Source organism: Patella vulgata, chromosome 1 (assembly GCF_932274485.2).
Source record: "Patella vulgata chromosome 1, xgPatVulg1.2, whole genome shotgun sequence".
Classification (NCBI taxonomy): Eukaryota; Metazoa; Mollusca; class Gastropoda; family Patellidae; genus Patella; species Patella vulgata.
Genome location: NC_065879.2, coordinates 860,746 through 880,051, shown reverse-complemented (window position 1 = coordinate 880,051; position 19,306 = coordinate 860,746). Strand labels below are relative to the sequence as shown.

Below are 19,306 nucleotides of genomic sequence, written 5' to 3'. Positions count from 1 at the left end.
TACTGAGTTTGTCTCTTGCGTCCAAACTCAACATTTCTAAGCAAAATAAAAATGTGAAACAAATTGACATTCTACCCAAATACCGTATACCATGGAAAAACGACTTTGGTTGATGCAGCACAAAATGTACAGTGTATACTTTCTTTTGGACATCAGTATAGTTGGTCAGGGAGTAAAATGATAACAGAATGCCCCGAATTTAATCCCAGTGTTGGCCGAGAATGTGCTGCAGAATTTTCCAGCATCTTTTCCCTCTTATCAGGACCTGACAAGGAACAATGTGTAGTTCTTCGGATAGTACGGAAAATAAGATCCTATGTTCACGTTGGCGTGCTCGTAAAGGAATCCTTGACAGTGGAAATTCAATAGAGAGTAGGTCGTTGGGCCATGTCTGGACAAAATTACCCTCATAACACATGCCCATCTTTATTAGCCCAGTCGGTGGAAAACAGTAGGATGTTAAACCCTATTTCATTTCATCTCATTTCGTTATCACTACCTATTATATACTCAGGTGTATGAAGCAAGGTGTTGACTTTGTCTTCACCTGACTTGTTACCAGGTGGGAGTATAAAATATTAATTATATTTATATTAATTATTAAAGTTAATTAGTGAGTGATCAGATAATCAGCCAGGGGATGTCAACCTCGTTAATATTTTACTTATGTGCACAGGTGTACTAATTATAGTACAGTAGGTCTGTCAGGTACCTTCCAGAATAACACTAAGGTGTTAAAGGTTTGAATCCAGGGTGTACTATAGGTCTGTCAGGTGTGCTCTGAAGATTGATACCTTCCAGAATATCACTAAGGTGTTACAGGTTTGAATCCATTGCCTATTAATTATAGTAGGCCTAATGGTTTTCACACCTGTATAGTAGGCCTACTGGTTTTCACACCTGTAATGGGGTTCAACAGCCTACTTTTCTGCAACAACAAGGCCAACACAAACTAGGTCATTTCGGGACTAACATATGGTTCAATTTTATTTCAATAATTCGCTTTCGCATAGGGGTCTTTAGCAGTGGGAGGAAAAATTAAAGACAGACATACACAATACAGTTTTCTATAAGAGAAACCTGTTCACACCAATTAGCATACTGGTGAACCTGAGTTTACTGTCCCATCCAAACAACTAGATATTGTTGTTTCCATGACCACTCAACCACCTACTCCTCTTGAACCTCCTGGCTAAAGTGCCACGCCTTCTCTATGAATACAAGTCTGAGGGACGGCGGGTTGAAACCTTATGAGTTGATACAAGCATATGCGTTAGACGACTCCACCTAAACAGGAGATCACATCGACAGTAATTGTAATTTTGACATTTCAATATATAGGACTATTATTTTTATGTACGATATACGATAACAGCAACGATACCACCGAATATTTGAGATTATGATGATCATATATATTTATAATATACCACATCTATTCCAGATTATAACCCAATTTATCATATTAACATTATTACATATAATGTCTTCTACAATAACCAATTGATAATGGCATTGTGAGTTATCTCCCCTGAGAGCGAGACAATGAATAGCACGAGCAGTGAGATTATCATCATGTGATGGAAATGAATCTATTTCTTGTCTCGAAGGACGGGGTGAATGTGAAACATATTAATAATAAATGTGGTGACAAGTCCCCCTGGTGGCCATTTATTATTCATTAACAACAACAGATTTGTGTTGACAGACGCCTTGTGCCGTATGACGATCAATCAATTTTATATATATATTTATATGAATATATGCATGGGACGTAATTCTATATATTACACAATTACTTATAATAACTGAGCCATGAGGATTATAGTCTTTATCAAACCAGCATGGTTTACCCTTGTCAGTGGTGTAAGACTGGCCAGCATGATTTACCTTTGTCAGTGGTATAGGACTGGCCTTGTCAGTGGTATAGGACTGACGGTGTCAGTAGTATAGGAATGAAGGGTCTAGCAAGGAATATCATCTAGTCATTTGGATGGTACAGAATAAACTGAATTGCTATGATCAGCACATTGTGTGGCCTATGGCCTCTTCATTAGTCTGGTCTTCATTCATTCATTCATTCATTCATCCATTCATCCATCCATCCATCCATCCATCAATTCATCCATTATGTGTGAACTATAAGTAAGGTAAAATGTTTGATTTGTAACTGTTGGTAATTGATGCGTTGCTTTTCTTCAAACTACACAAATTATTCAATGAATTGATAAAAGGATTTGTTTTTTTCCCACATTGACAACTGAGAGATGGATTTTTATACTATCTGTAAAATATTGAATTACAGTAACAAGGAATCTAATTTAATTTACACCAATTTGTCACCAAGTCAACTAGTCATATAGTTTTTCATGTAAGTGAAAAACAATCGAAGTGTCATCATTACTAACTAGTAAATGTCAAACCATTAAAAAAACTGTCTTGTTCATATCCATTTTAATCGCAAGTCCAACAAAAATTGTTTTTTTTTCAAAATGAAAAATTTATTTGACATTTGTTAAGTGGTAATAATTGTTTTAAAGAAGTAAACGGTGTTATAGAATTAAACTGGAGAAAACATCAGGTAGTGCAGAAAGAAATGGAGTGTAACGTCCACCCGAAACAAACTAGGTCATTTTGGGACTAACATATAGTTCAATTTTATTTCAATAATTTGATTAACTGTAGGGTTTTTTAGCAGTGGGAGAAAACCGGACGACCCGGAGAAAACCCACGAGGTTGGACAGGTGACCCTACTCATGGTCACGTACAATCAGAGAATCGAAACCACGCCTTTTGACTTAATGACATACCTTATTTTCTAATGTGCACGCGTTATTCATTCGACCCCTTGTGTTCGCTGCCGAGAAGGCTTCTCAGGATTTTCCAGCAATGTTTCCCCTTGTCAGTAGACTAGAGGCTACCATTTGGCCGTCCAATCCCCTTAGTTTTGTAAAACACAGGAATGTAATAATTATCTGGTTTTAATTATACAAGTCAGTCATTATTTGAGGCTATGGTCATGTGGTCTGAGGTGGGCGCTTTACGTCATAAGGTCTGCTACCGAGACAAGTTGTTACCATCCCATGCTGGTACGTGACAAGGGGTAGGATCGATTCTGTTCTAAAGTGAATTATTGAAATAAAATTGTACCATATATTAGTCTCGAAATGACCTTGATTGTGTCGTGGATGTCTCTCTCTCTCTCCCCTCTCTCTCACTCTCTCTCTCACTCTCTCTCTCTCTCTCTCTCTCCTCTCCCCTCTCTCTCTCTTCCTTCTCTCTCTCTCCTCTCTCTCTCTTCTCTCCCTCCTCTCTCTCTCTCTTCTCTCTCTTCCTTCTCTCTCTCTCTCTCTCTCTCTTCTCTCTCTTCCTTCTCTCTCTCTCCTCTCTCTCTCTTCTCTCTCTTTCTCTCTCTCTCTTTCTCTTTCTCTCTCCCTCTTATAGTTACTCATTCTCCATCCAATTTATTGTTTAACATATCTATTTTATGCAGATTAAACAATAAATAAATATCTAAAATCAGTTTTCATTTGTTTTATACGATAATGGATGGTGTCAAGATACACCGACCGCATGCTTCATCTGTTTAAATCTACGCCTAATCAGGAACTGAAACCCAATCATTTCCGTTCAGTTACACAATTTCTCGATGGATCAAGAAATCATGCTTCTTTTAGAAAACTGAATCTTTCCATCATCGTCTGTGATACGATATGTCAACCAGATGCAATAAATTAACTCCTCTTAATGAAGAGTCAATTTGTCGAAAGGCTATTACTCATGCAAACAATTACTAGTTCCTCAATTCCAAGACAATTATTGGTCGTCATTAAAATGAGATGCGATTAACCATGATCGTAAAGACTGTGTAACTATTTGATGGAAATCTACACCTATAACAACATTCCATCATTTGGTACATCACCACGCAGATTGTGAAAATTATCACTAACCACTACTTTCACATGTTGAAATTTAGTCCTACTCGCAAGCCATCTTAAAATGTTTTCAAATTCAGGCTTTGTCAGGCAAAATACTTCTTTTTTTTGTCATTTTCGTCTTGAACAGATTTTTTTTATCCGTGTTTTTGATATTATTAATAAATGTCCGACACAAAATTGAAATTGTTTGGTACTGATTCATCAGTGCCCGGGGGGTTAACACATGCGCTTTGTATCATAAGGTCTGTCATTGAGTCAAGACAAGGATTAGGGTGGCATGTCTAACCTCGTGGGTTTTCTCCGGGTCCTCCAGTTTCCTCCCACTGCTAAAGACACCTACGCACAAGTGAATTATTGAGATAAAATTGAACCATATGTTAGTCCCGAAATGACGAAGTATCTCTCTCTCTCTCTCTCTCTCTCTCTCTCTCTCTCTCAGTGCCTATATTTCGTTTTTTTTTCAAGCCTGGTGGTGACACCAAATTAAATATTTGAAGAAATCTTCCACGGAAAGTTGTTGGGATTTTTCTGTGGATAAGAAATAAGAGTGCATTATAAAGTGAAAGCTGCCATATTGAACAGGCCATTCCAGTGATTAGTAGCCTGGATCATTGAGTTGTAAATTGTCTAGTGTTATTACAAGGGGATTACACTTTAATTAATATGTCTGGTCGATCATAAATCATTCCTAATCAACAGGCCATTTTCTCTTATCTTTTACAAGCCTCTCCTCAAAATTAACAAAAGTAGGTTGTTAAACAGCGTCACGGAAACATTAAACCCAACATTTAAGAGCCGGATCGGACGAGGGACACAATATTTTGAATATTTTTTACATTATGAAACTTATCAGGCAATTAAGCGACTGGTCTTAAGGTTTTTCTGAAAGTTGATAATGTTTTTTTGTCCGTCTGTGAGTCTATTTGTAGTGAAGAATGTCTGATGTTGGTTGTTCTATGAGACAGTTGGCGTGATTGTTTACGAGATTTGGTTGTTTGGATATTGTCGTGAGAAATTTTATTACCTGGGTAGTTAATGTAGAGTAGTCTTCGTATCTTAATTAATCACTGGCGATAGAAACTAGAGACAATGTATCCAATTGGCTGGTCACTGGCTATAGAAACTAGAGACAATGTATCTGATTGGCTGATCAAGTTGTCTAATATGGTGCACTGGCAGAGTTTCAATTCCACGCTTGTACATGACAAGTAGTAGGGTCATCAGTCTAACCTTGTGGGGTTTTTCTGGGTCCTTCGGTTTTCTCTAACTGCTCAAGATCCCTATGTGCATGTGAATTAATGGAATAAAAATAGTCCATATGTAAGTGTTGAAACTAGAAGTCGAGAAGCCAAAAATCACTAGACCTATTCGGGTAAAAATCACTAGATCTATTTGGGTAAAAATCACTTGACCTATTTGGGTATCACTAGACCTATTTGGGTAAAAATCACTAGATCTATTCGGGTAAAAATCACTAGACCTATTTGGGTAAAAATCACTTGACCTATTCGGGTAAAAATTGAAGAGATTTTGAGTTCCTCACAAACTACAGTATTGTAAAAGTTAAAATCTCTAAAACGAATATCAGTTTAACACTGTTTATTTCTGTTCTGTGTATACCTAGATATGATCAACTGAAAATTATCTACCATTAATATTTAAGTTTTGTTTTCTTAATTAAATGTTAAATAATCAATCAGAGAAGATTTTAGTGTGAATTAATTAAGCCGTACAGAAATAGATTTTGTCTTAAAAAATACAATCAGTGACTTTTAAGAAGAGCTTGTTGTAGAAATAGGTCCTTGTGTCATATTTTAGGATTGGTTGGTTGTATAAATATTTAACACGAAGAATTGTTGTGGGATATCAACCGTATCAAAATAAACAGTTATTTAATCACCAGGATAAGAGCATGGGATTAGCTGATTAATTATACATAAATCAAACGATATAAGGCGGAGATAAACTAAACTATTAAATACGCAATTTATAACGATTTCAACCTGAATAACCTTTATTATTATAAACAGACACATGGACACAACCACACAGAGTAAGGATTGACAAACATATGGACACAGCCACACAGAGTAAGGATTGACAAACATATGGACACAGCCACACAGAGTAAGGATTGACAAACACATGGACACAACCACACAGAGTAAGGATTGACAAACACATGAACACAACAATACAAAGTAAGGATTGACAAACACATGGACACAACCATATAGAGTAAAGATTGACAAACACATGGACACAACAATACAGAGCAAGGATTGACAAACATATGGACACACCATGAAATATTTACAGATATTGTGGTATAAATTATATGAATCAAGATCATTTATTACATCACATTTTAACTTGGCAATAATTTAAGCCTATTAAGTATAATTGTTGACACATGGCACAATACAATTCATAGAAAAAGATAGTATTAATAGTGTATGTACCTATTATTTACTATGGTATATGTGTTTATAATACACCCCCTCCAGGGCAGTATATTATACCATGTCATATATCTATACAATATACAACAATGTATATAAATATATTATAAACTACCAGTTATTTAATATACTATGTTGTATTCAAATCTCTTAATCTCCTATATGTAAAGTCTCTCTAGTGTCATGGAGTCATTTAATATATTTAAAGATAGAGTCCCTCTAGTATCATCGAGTCATTTAATATATTTAAAGATAGAGTCCCTCTAGTATCATCAAGTCATTTAATATATTTAAAGATAGAGTCCCTCTAGTATCATCAAGTCATTTAATATATTTAAAGATAGAGTCCCTCTAGTATCATCAAGTCATTTAATATATTTAAAGTTGTTGCCTCTCCAGTGTCATCAAGTCATTTAATATATTTAAAGTTGTAGCCTCTCCAGTGTCATGAAGTCATTTAATATATTTAAAGTTGTAGTCTCTCCAGTGTCATGGAGTCATTTAATATATTTAAAGTTGTAGTCTCTCTAGCGTCATGAAGTCATTTAATATATTTAAAGTTGTAGTCTCTCCAGTGTCATGAAGTCATTTAATATATTTAAAGATAGAGTCCCTCTAGTATCATCAAGTCATTTAATATATTTAAAGTTGTAGTCTCTCCAGTGTCATGAAGTCATTTAATATATTTAAAGATAGAGTCTCTCTAGTATCATCAAGTCATTTAATATATTTAAAGTTGTAGTCTCTCCAGTGTCATGGAGTCATTTAATATATTTAAAGTTGTAGTCTCTCCAGTATCATCAAGTCATTTCATATATTTAAAGTTGTAGTCTCTCCAGTATCATCAAGTCATTTCATATATTTAAAGTTGTAGTCTCTCCAGTATCATCAAGTCATTTAATATATTTAAAGTTGTAGTCTCTCCAGTGTCATGGAGTCATTTAATATATTTAAAGTTGTAGTCTCTCCAGTGTCATCAAGTCATTTCACATATTTAAAGTTGTAGCCTCTCCAGTGTCATGGAGTCATTTCATATATTTAAAGTTGTAGTCTCTCCAGTATCATCAAGTCATTTAATATACTTAAAGTTGTAGTCTCTCCAGTGTCATGGAGTCATTTCATATATTTAAAGTTGTAGCCTCTCCAGTGTCATGAAGTCATTTCATATATTTAAAGTTGTAGCCTCTCTAGTGTCATGGAGTCATTTCATATATTTAAAGTTGTAGTCTCTCTAGTGTCATGGAGTCATTTAATATATTTAAAGTTGTAGCCTCTCCAGTGTCATGGAGTCATTTAATATATTTAAAGATAGAGTCCCTCTAGTATCATCAAGTCATTTAATATATTTAAAGTTGTAGTCTCTCTAGTATCATCAAGTCATTTAATATATTTAAAGTTGTAGTCTCTCCAGTGTCATGAAGTCATTTAATATATTTAAAGATAGAGTCTCTCTAGTATCATCAAGTCATTTAATATATTTAAAGTTGTAGTCTCTCCAGTGTCATGAAGTCATTTAAAGATAAAATCCCTCTAGTGTCATGGAGTCATTTCATACATTTAAAGATAAAGTCCCTTATGCCTAATGAGGTCATCTCTTCTAAAGTTGTAATCCTTTACACCTAATGAGATCGTTTCATATACTTAAAAGATATATAGTCCCTTGTATGATTTTGTTTGCCAACTAATTTGAGAGAGAGAGAGAGAGAGAGAGAGAGAGAGGGGGATTAATGTCCACTGATACCAACTAGGTCATGGTTCAATTTTATTTTAATAATTTGCTTGCGCGTAGGGGTCTTTAGCAGTGGGAGAAAACCAGAAGACCCGGAGAAAACCTACGAGTTTAGACAGGCGACCCTTCTCCTTGTCATATACAACCAGGGAATAGTTGACTAAATGACAGACCTTATGATACAACACGCACACACTTACCATTCGGCCGCCCAACTAATTTAAGAAATAGAGTATTCAAACATTGTATTTGAGAATTGTTTGTAAATGGACATGGTTATAGTTATTTATAAATTATTAACTAATATTGCTACTTTAAATGTTCAAACTTATTTTTCATTAGAGGAAGATTGGAACCTTAACTTTAAAAGCTTGGTAAATTCTTTATTCACGAAAATAGACCGAGTTATTAACTGGTTATAAAAGGGAATTGGAGATAATCCCTGATTAATCCTTTCAGCTTGAGTTAATCCCCTTTGATACCATGGAGTATTATTATATCCAATCTTCCTCACAAATTACATTTATATATTATAAAGCATGCGTAAATATAATTTGATTCTTCTACTATAGTTTGAATATCTTCAAAGGTTAATATCAGTCACTTATATTTCTAACATATTATATTCTTTGTTTCTTTGCTTAAAGAGGCAACGTGTCCAACTTTTTATAATAAAACGCCAGAATTATAAGTCTCAGGTTGTGTTCACATTAATAATAATAATATGTCCATTTATATAGCGCCAAATCCACAAATCGTGCTCATCCGCATAGTGCTCATTGACATAAGGTTTGTGAAACGGAGGTTTCTCATTTATAGGATTCTTTCTTGGATAATTAGGAAATAAATTGACATTCACTCTGCCATCTTATTTATCTGAGATGGATAAAGTAATAATAATTTTCCGGTCACTTCCTTACATACCCGCCCATTGTTTTTTTACCGTCCACTGGAACCGATTTCTGTGAACTATCCGATTCCCGGTACACGATTCCATGATGTCTTGTCCACTGACCTGGAGGTCGCGTGTTTGATCCCGGTGTTGGTCAAGAAAGCTCATCAGGATTTTCCGGCATAGTTCCCCCTTCAGTGGTGCAAGACAGGGGGCCTGGCAAGAAACAACGTAGCCTATAGTCATTCGGATGGGACAAAAAACCGAGTACACAGATACATATTGATGTGCCCGTAAAAGATCCCTCGGCAGTTGTGAATTAACTTGCCCTTATATATGTTAACTTTATTTTTAGTAATCACTTCAACTATATTTTAAAATAGCGTGATCATCAGGCACGTTTCATTTGTGCCAAGAGACAATTTACAGAATTAATGATTTGGTCTTCTATTATAAGAAAAATCAGAAGTCTTTGGGCTCTTCGGGTGGGGTAATGGTATGTTGGATTATCCAGTTTTAGTCATTAGTAAGCAGGAAATATTTTCCAGTGATTTTTCTACTCAAATGAATAAAAACAAACACAGTAACGACACACCTTTTACGGACTCATTATCAACGGATGTACATTAGGTCTAGCCTTTGTTTTCCAGAATTAAATTTCCATTCCTTATAATGACAAAAGCCTCATTAACAGAGTCTATGTAAAGGAAGGAAATGGCATGATAGGAACAGGAAGGACACACGGACGTATTGGTTGTCAAGGAAATGAGATAGAGATTCAAGTAAAAAGAATTAATGTAGCTTATTGATAAAGCTGAAGTGTAAAAAAAGACGCTAAGCTTACAGATTTGGTGTTCGTGGCTTCTAGTCAGTAAAACCATAGCTAATAGCTTCTGATACTTAGCTCGTTGAAAATGTCGGATAATACGGGATTTAAAACCCTTGAGATTCCAATCCCTAATTTATATCCATTAGTTGTCGGTGATAAGCCCTGACACGAAAGGAATCTCGTTTTTTCTACAGCCTCTAATTCCGTCTAATAAAAATTGACATCAAAGTTTTTTTGCTGCAACACGTTTTCAAAATAATTATTGTAAATAGCGCGCTGGAAACGTAAATTACATCAATTTATTTTATGAACAATAAAGAAACGGATATCAAAAGAAAATGTTGAGAAAGAGGTTTTATAAGCTGATTAATAGAGAATTATTTTCCTATCTGGTCAGGAACACGACCCAAGTTTTAAACATTAAATAACGCTAAATAACAAATACGGCCTTAAAGCGGCAAATAAAACTTAAAGATACCATCCCACGGACACAATGTTAAAGATGCCATCCCTCGGACACAATGTTAAAGATACCATCCCACGGACACAATGTTAAAGATACCATCCCAGGGACACACTTTTAAAGATACCATCCCACGGACACAATGTTAAAGATGCCATCCCTCGGACACAATGTTAAAGATACCATCCCACGGACACAATGTTAAAGATACCATCCCACGGACACAATGTTAAAGATGCCATCACACGTACACAATGTGTGATTTGATGATAATATTTGGACTAAAGACATATTCAACATCAAAATTAATTTATCTATCAAAAGTTTGCTTCAAATCCCTTTCAAAACATTTTGATATCAATAAAACTACCCCAAGCTGTCTCGTGAATTGATCAAGGGGAGGGTTCATTTTCAGCTTGGACATTGCTCGCTGTGCATTTCCAATAAATATTAAAGTTACAGGCATGCCACGTGTTTACAAGATCTTGATTTTTCATCCCATCCGAATGATTAGACACTGTTAGTTGCTACACTGCTGACAGCAGAAACCACGCGACGAACTGTATGTAAATAACAGTAAAATTGAAATGAGACAAGATGTGTATTGCATGTCTTTCAACACAAACTAGGTTATTTCGGGACTGACATGGTACAATTTTATGTTAATAATTTGTTTATGTGTTTAGGTCTTTAGTGGTAGAAAACCGAAGACCCGTGAGAAAACCCACAAGGTTAAGCAGGCGATTATATTTGGTAGAAATCGAGAAAGTGGCTTTTAATTTTTACTACCAGGAGCTTATTTAGTCTCTTCATTGGTTGTGGGAGTCACGTTAGCTAAGTGAGTAAGACACTGGCTCGCTACTCTGTAGGTCAAAGGTTCGATCTCGGTGTTGGCAGAGAAAGTTCATCGAGATTTTCCGGCAGGGTTTCCCCCTTGTCAGTGGGCCAGGCAGGACATTCGGATAGCACAAGCCCGTCTTCATTCGCCCAGTCGGAGCAGAACAGTAGGACGTTAAACCCCCATTTCATTTCATTTTCATTTCATTTTCATTTCATTTTCATTTCATTTTCTTTTCATTTCATTTTCATTTCATTTTCATTTTCATTTCATTTTCATTTTCATTTCATTTCATTTTCATTTTCATTTCATTTTCATTTCATTTTCATTTTCATTTTCATTTCATTTCATTTCATTTCATTTTCTTTTCATTTCATTTTCATTTTCATTTCATTTTCATTTCATTTTCATTGGTTGAGGGATTAAAACCCTCTTATAAATTTTATTTCAATTAAAAAGAGTTTTTAAAACATTTTGGTTGAAGTTAACAAGAATATGGTCATTGTATAGTGTAAAGAGTTCATTTATATTTATGTTCTATCTAAATGGTCGTGAATGAAGCAATGATTACACTCAATTCCTAACATTATCAGTTGAAACGAGTCAACTTTAAGCAAGAAATTTTCTCATGCGATAAATTTATTGTGCTTGAAAATAAAACACGGAAATGACTTGAGGTATTTTAAGCTCCATTCCACATTCAGGACATGAGAAAATGTTTTCAGTATGACCAGGAATAAATTCATGCATCGTTATTCCCTGAAATCATTTGGCCATTTCTGTCAAAATATAAAATCTTAAATACTTAATGCGCATGTTCCATTAATATGAAAATTGTGCAATATTATTGACTAAGATTACTTTGGTATTTTTTGTCATGACATTTAGAATTCAAATTTGTCTAATTCTAGTCATTATAGCTTCTCAAAATAACATTTGGAATGGAAAACTTTCAAGATACATTATGGGAGATTATATAACGAGTTGGCAGTTCTCACTATAATAGTTAAAAACTAGATAATGTAAAGGCAATTTGCTGAAAATTTCAGTCAAATTGATCCACTAACCTAGAAATAAGTGATCGAAAGTTCCGCATAGCCTCAGTCATCATTACTAAAGTCGGTACGACAAAAATCATAGTCTCGAATATCCATTTAATCATTAAATCGAGAAGGACAGTTATACAGCAAATCGGATCATAATCCAACAATTATCGCAGACTAGCGTTGACATCGAGAGTTGATTATGGTCTGGATAAGTTAATTAATGTCTAATTAATAATTTAGATAACATTTAAGGCCTAAAGAAAGACCTGCAATAGGCAGATTTTGCTCTTGCATAATGTATGTTTAATTAATGATACATTATGTAAGGTAAGATTTTGATAAAGAGTTGATCATTCTTGCTGTAAAAGTTTAAAAATGAAAAATGAATATATTGAAAATTTGAGTCAAATTACTTTATTCTGAGCGAAGTATCGGTGTTTGACGTTTTAACAAAACAGTCTGTATTGTCCAGTACCGTTGTTACTACAATAAATAAAACTTATTACAGTCTGTATTGTCCAGTACCGTTGTTACTACAATAAATAAAACTTATTACAGTCTGTATTGTCCAGTACCGTTGTTACTACAATAAATAAAACTTATTACATTAAATTATTTAATGGTGAAGTGTTTTCATCCAATCACGGCCATTCGATGGTCTAAAGATTGTAGGCTTGTCATTGTGTTTTCATCCAATCACGGTCATTCGATGGTCTAAAGATTCTAGGTTTGTCATGTGAATATCTGTAAATCACTGATTAATAGTTTATATAACAGTTTCCCCGGTTGTACGTGACCATGAGTAGGGTCGCCTGTCTAACCTCATGAGTTTTCTCGGGGTCCTCCGGTTTCCTCCCACTGATAAAAGACGCCTATGCGCAAGTGAATTATTGAAATAAAATTGAACCATATGTTAGTCCCAAAAAGACCCCTCTCTGTCTATGTCACAATACTGTACTCTCTCTCTCTCTCTCTCTCGGTCTCCTTCCGTCTCTCTCTCTCTCCTTCTCCCCGTCTCTCTCTCTCTCTCTCATCTGTTATAGTTTTACCATAGGTGTAGGGGAAATTTTTGACTGGGGGGGGGGGGGTGGTTGGTGCCCCAAAAATGTAGTTAGGTTCTTAGTATGTTACATAATAATAATAAATTCGCTGTTAAATTGGACACATTCAAGAACGCAATATTTTTTTATACAACTTTTACAAAGTACAATTGTGTGCCCAAAATGGGGGGGGGGGGGCCCCCCAGCCCCCCCCCAGCTCGTATGCCTATGAGGTTTACATAATACAGCTTTAAAGTAATTAGCTACCGAGTCTAAATTAAAGAACAAGAATACAAGAGAGACTGTTTGACAAGTTCAAGTCGTGGATAGGAAATAATTTTTGATCATAGTAGAATTTTGACTGCTCGGTGGTAAATTGAATAAAGTGATGTCAAACTATATTAGTATAAATCACTGGACGATTATTCTATAGAAGAGTTAATTATAGTGGTACTTAAATACGATACTTCAACGTGACTCGTAGAGATCTTGGTACTCGCTTGGTTGACATATAATGATACTTGACTAGTTGTAAGATGAGTTGACAGGATCTTACAGCTAATGGGCTTCTTTGTTACATGGGGATAAGAACATGCCTTTATAAGGTGATTAGGTCGAACTTAAAGCTCATTATTCATAACCTTTAGACATCTCAACAGATGCTTAATACTCAACCATAGACCTTTAAGTGTAGGATAAAGCAGAGACTGAGGTTATGCTGGGGAAAGAAAGACTGAAGAAAATAACCCAAGGTTTTTTCTGAAGTTTTTCTTTCCCAGTAACCGAAGTTGAGGACTTTATTTTGCTTATAAACTGTCTATGTTTAATTACATGTACGTAATATGAGAATATCCCATAATTCCAGTAAGAAAAACTTAACATCATGTTTTCTTATGGAAAAAAAAAACCTACCTTGGAAGAATAACCCATTACAGGTTTAAAGAAAAACTTTCAGAAGAAAACCCCCAAATTTCCCTGTAGTCTACATATCCAAAGTCGCCCCCGACTTTCAGACCACAAGTTATTCCGAGAATAGAATATACCCGAAAGAAGAAAGAGATTTACCGTTATAGATCTGTATTTAACCAGGAGTAAGGTTGTCTTTCTAACCTTGTGGGTTTTCACCGGGTCCACCCGTTTAATATGACTAGTAGCCATATATGGCATGTTCAGTGTTTAATATGACTGGTAGCCATATATGGCATCTTCAGTGTTTAATATGACTGGTAGCCATATATGGCATGTTCAGTGTTTAATATGACTGGTAGCCATATATGGCATCTTCAGTGTTTAATATGACTGGTAGCCATATATGGCATCTTCAGTGTTTAATATCACTGGTAGCCATACTATGACTAGTAGCCATATATGGCATCTTCAGTGTTTAATATCACTGGTAGCCATATATGGCATGTTCAGTGTTTAATATGACTGGTAGCCATATATGGCATGTTCAGTGTTTAATATGACTAGTAACCATATATGGCATGGACCTTGCTTAATAGTAAGAGCAGGAGGACCACACTACACACAACAAATCAACAAGACAAACAATAAAAACATTGCAAGAAATAAAACAACAAATATCAGATCAAGTGATTGTAGCTGTAATGATACAGAGAGAGAGAAATGGGGTTTAACGTCCACTTGACACAAACTAGGTCATTTCGGGACTAACATATGGTTTAATTTTATTTCAATAATTCGCTTGCGCGTAGGGGTCTTTAGCAGTGGGAGGAAACCGGAGGACATGAGAAAACCCACGAGGTTGGACAGGTGACCCTACTCCTTGTCACGTTCAACCGGGGATTCGAAACCACGTCAGTTGACTTAATGACAGACCTTATGATACAGCGCGCACGTGCTAATCATTCAGCCATCCACGCCCCTGTAATAATACAGGTTTCACTATGACTGTATATGGCCGGTTGTTTACTGTCATCATTTCTATAACATTTTAGTCAAATTAGCTTCAATCATTAAATTCTTTGATCATCCACAAATATTTGACCGATAATTTTAAATGTCATGAGGTTTAGAGAATGCTGTAAATATGTCTATTATTAGCTTGAATTGTTTTTAAATGTCAGAATTCTCATTAGAGTTTTATCTCATCTTTATCAGTTGATTGGTCAACAAAATAGACAGATGAAGATAAAATAAAAACAGAACCAAATTACAATATATACATCATACATTTATACCATCAATATACATCATACCATCAATATATACATCATACATTCATACATCTATACCATCAATATATACATTTATACCATCAATATATACATTCATACCATCAATATATACATCATACATTCATACCATCAATATATACATCATACCATCAATATATACATCATACCATCAATATATACATCATACATTCATACATCTATACCATCAATATATACATTTATACCATCAATATATACATTCATACCATCAATATATACATCATACATTCATACCATCAATATATACATCATACCATCATTATATACATCATACCATCATTATATACATCATACCATCAATATATACATCATACCATCATTATATACATCATACATTCATACCATCATTTTAAGTTTCAAAGTGGGACAAATTTGAGGGGGCCCCCATATTTGAATACAAGATTTAAAGATCCATTGGATGACCAAGAAAATCTAATTTAGATTTGAAAATGTGAAGGTCATGCTCAGGGTCCCTATTCGGTCCACAATCAAGGTCCCCATTTTGTACCAAGAGGGCGGCTTCATGGGTAATTTTGACTGTGGCTTGAACTCCACTGGTAGACATCTATATTTTTATAGTGCCACCAGTTGTTAAGAGATCATTCATAAAGATAGGTCTTCAGGTTTGCTGTGAAATTAAACCCAGTCCCCTTTGAATTATTCTGGATCCCCACAAGGTGAATCTGGCCCAAAAGATGTTTAAAAAACCGAAATATTGATACAAATGAGCGTACTTTCACCCAGAAAAAAAGTTGATACTTTAAATCAATTGATAATTTTATGAGGACGTTTCTTGAGTGCACGGTCGGTGGTGACTCATATCCTGGTGATTTCTGAAACTGAAACAAGGATTTGAACAGCGATAAATACACGCATTGTTAGATATGAGAATAAATCAGATTTCGTGGGAATTACGAACAATATACAATAAGTTAACCCAATAGTCACGTCCGGTTTGGTTCGTCATCTTGATGTTTCAGTTCTTACATCCTGTCATTCACTAGATACAGGAAGTTCATTATGTCCACTCTTAAAAACAGGGTAGATACTATTATTTGATGGTCAATGATGGGCTTGTTATTATTTATTAATATAATGGCCATATTATATGTAATTTAAGATATACACACATCTATTTATTAATAATGGAGGGTTGAATGTCCGAATGGTTAGTGCGCGCATTGAGTAATAAGGTCTGTCATTGTGTCAGCTGGCGTGGTTTCGATTCCCCAGTTGTACGTGACAAGGAGTAGGGTCCCCTGTCCAACCTCGTGGGATTTCTACGGGTCCTTCGGGTCCTCTGGTTTCCCCCCACTGCTAAAGATACCTACGCACAAGTGAATTATTGAAATAAAATTGAACCATATGTTAGTCCCGAAATGACTTAGTTTGTGTCGAGTGGACGTTAAACCCCATTTCTCTCTCTACTTATTAGTAATTATAGATGCTTCAATAAAATAACTTGATTCCTCTGCTTTTGGTGCAATAGTTTTACACACTCTAAATTCGACATCAGAGTTTTCACACTGCAACAAGAACCTGGATACTAAACAAACTATTATTAAATACGATAATTATATCACCTTCAGTGGTAAATACACATACACCACTCTCTCTACAATCTTTCGGCAGTCATATTTTTTTTTTATCAAATTATTTGACTGAATCTTTAAAAATCTGTTTTGATGGTTCTGATGTTGTTGTTTTTAAATAGATTTATTGACAAATCGGTTGCCTTTATTTCAAGTTGTTTATGGAACTGGATGCAAATACTTCGTAATCTTCTTCTTCTTTGGGCAACGCTCTTCTAAACAGCTTAAGCCTTGGCCAGTTCAAGAATGACCAACATGAAATAACACATGATACAATTATATGAAATACAAGTTATTTGAAAGATTTATTTCAGCGACATTTCAACGCGAGTTCTCTTGTCTTTATGGTCTTTGTCACCAGAAATAAATCTTTCAAGTAACTTGTATTCCATATACTTGTGTCATGTGTTATTCCCATCCTGTTACTAAATGCCACTTAAACAATTTAACATGAAACTTTGCTGGTTTGTTCGTTGGATAATCAAACACCGACTGACGGTACTTCCATTTTTGATGTCAAAATAACAAGATGTCTGTGATGATGTCTTGCTCGGTTTCTAATACTAGTTATATTATTTCATTTTGAGCCACGGTGGCTAAGTGGGTAACACGCTGGGTCACTGGCCTGGAGGTCGGGTGTTCGATCCCTACATTGGCGGAGAAAGTTCATGATTTCCCCTTGTTAGTAGTGTATACATTGGCTTGCACATAAAAGATCCCTTAGAAGTTGGAATTCAATATAAGAGTAGGCCATAGTTCCGCTGCCCGGGCAAAATTTCCCTCTGTTTGGCCCGTCTTCATTAGCGCAATAGGAACAGAACAATAAATGTTAAACCTCAATTTATTTTTATTTTGAGAGAAAATGTTCACTTGTGTTTTAAGCTGTTAATACAATCTATGATTGCCTTCTATATCGGGTTACAAGACTATATTTGGTGTTAATTTCATGCTACAATAATAACTTGGCTAATTATCGCGGGCTAATTAATCATCATCATTAGTATGTCATCTCATCTGTTTGATGTACCAGTAACTTAACCCCAGATATCTCATCATTAATAGATAAACTCTTTGTTTTTGTTCAGTTAAAAAATAATTCAATTTTAAAATTTGTTGTAACCTCATCTGCCTTTGATGTGATGATAACATATCTGTGACTACTAGATCCATTTTAATTGATAAACTTAAGATAAAATGCACAAATGTATTTTTTATCAATTTGAAATTATTTCCGAGGAAGTAGACATGCTGGAAGAAATCAAGATTGTTGGATTGAAAGTCTCTGATTGATATTTGAACCAGTTTTAATCCTTTGTAGGAGGAGGGGGGAGAGAGAGAAGGGAGAGAGAGAGAGGGGAGAGAGAGAGAGGGGGAGAGAGAGAGGAGAGAGAGAGAGAGAGGGGAGAGAGAGAGAGCTTAATTAAGGTTCACTTAACACAAACACAAACAAAGGGTCCTTAGCAGTGGGAGGAAACCGGAGGACCGGGAGAAAACCCCATGAGGTTGTACAGGCGACCCTACTCCTTGTCATGTACAATCGGGGAATCGAAACCACACCAACTGACTCAATGACAGACCTAAAGAATAAACTGAGAGTAAGTCTAGAGTAAAGCTTGGAGGATCCTAAAGAAATTATGGGGGAGCAGCTTTCTAGTCTTGACTTTACATTGTGTTTGATGAATTTGTAAGCAAAGCAGTCTCTGGAGGTTTAAAACTCTAGAAAGCACCGGATGCTCTATCCACAGGCCCTCCAGTTCATGCCTGCCCCCCTCCCCCTCCACAGTCCATGTCTGACTAGATTGTGTCAAATGTGTTGTGTTGTAAACTAGTGTATTAATAATATGGTTATTTGTTGTGTATTAATAATACATTTATTTGTATGTTTCAGATCCTGATAAAATACCATCCCTGTTGTTTGTAGCGAAAGCGTTTGAGACCCCGGCAGTGGCAGCAGGAGTTATTGCCCTTATTTTATATATTGTAAAGATAATAATGCTGTTAAAATGTACAGATACAAAACGTCTTCATATAAAAGCTGCTTATTTAACTTTCTGTGCTATAGCAGGTAATTAGTCAATAATTATTGTTCCTATGCATGTGTAGTATCGGTATTATACTGGTAGCCATGGTGATGTGTAGTATTATACTGGTAGCCATGGTGATGTGTAGTATTATACTGGTAACCACGGTGATGTGTAGTATTATACTGGTAGCCATGATGATGTGTAGTATTA

The 19,306-nt window shown here is 35.4% G+C and overlaps 1 long non-coding RNA gene across 1 annotated transcript in view; it reads left to right on the top strand.

The window, feature by feature from the left end:
- The window catches only part of LOC126808576 (uncharacterized), a 58,348-nt gene that overhangs the window by 37,548 nt on the left and 1,494 nt on the right, over positions 1 to 19,306 (top strand). The window contains exon 3 of the long non-coding RNA XR_007674675.2: positions 18,961 to 19,137. This is a non-coding gene — a long non-coding RNA (uncharacterized LOC126808576). The remainder of the gene's footprint in view (positions 1 to 18,960; positions 19,138 to 19,306) is intronic.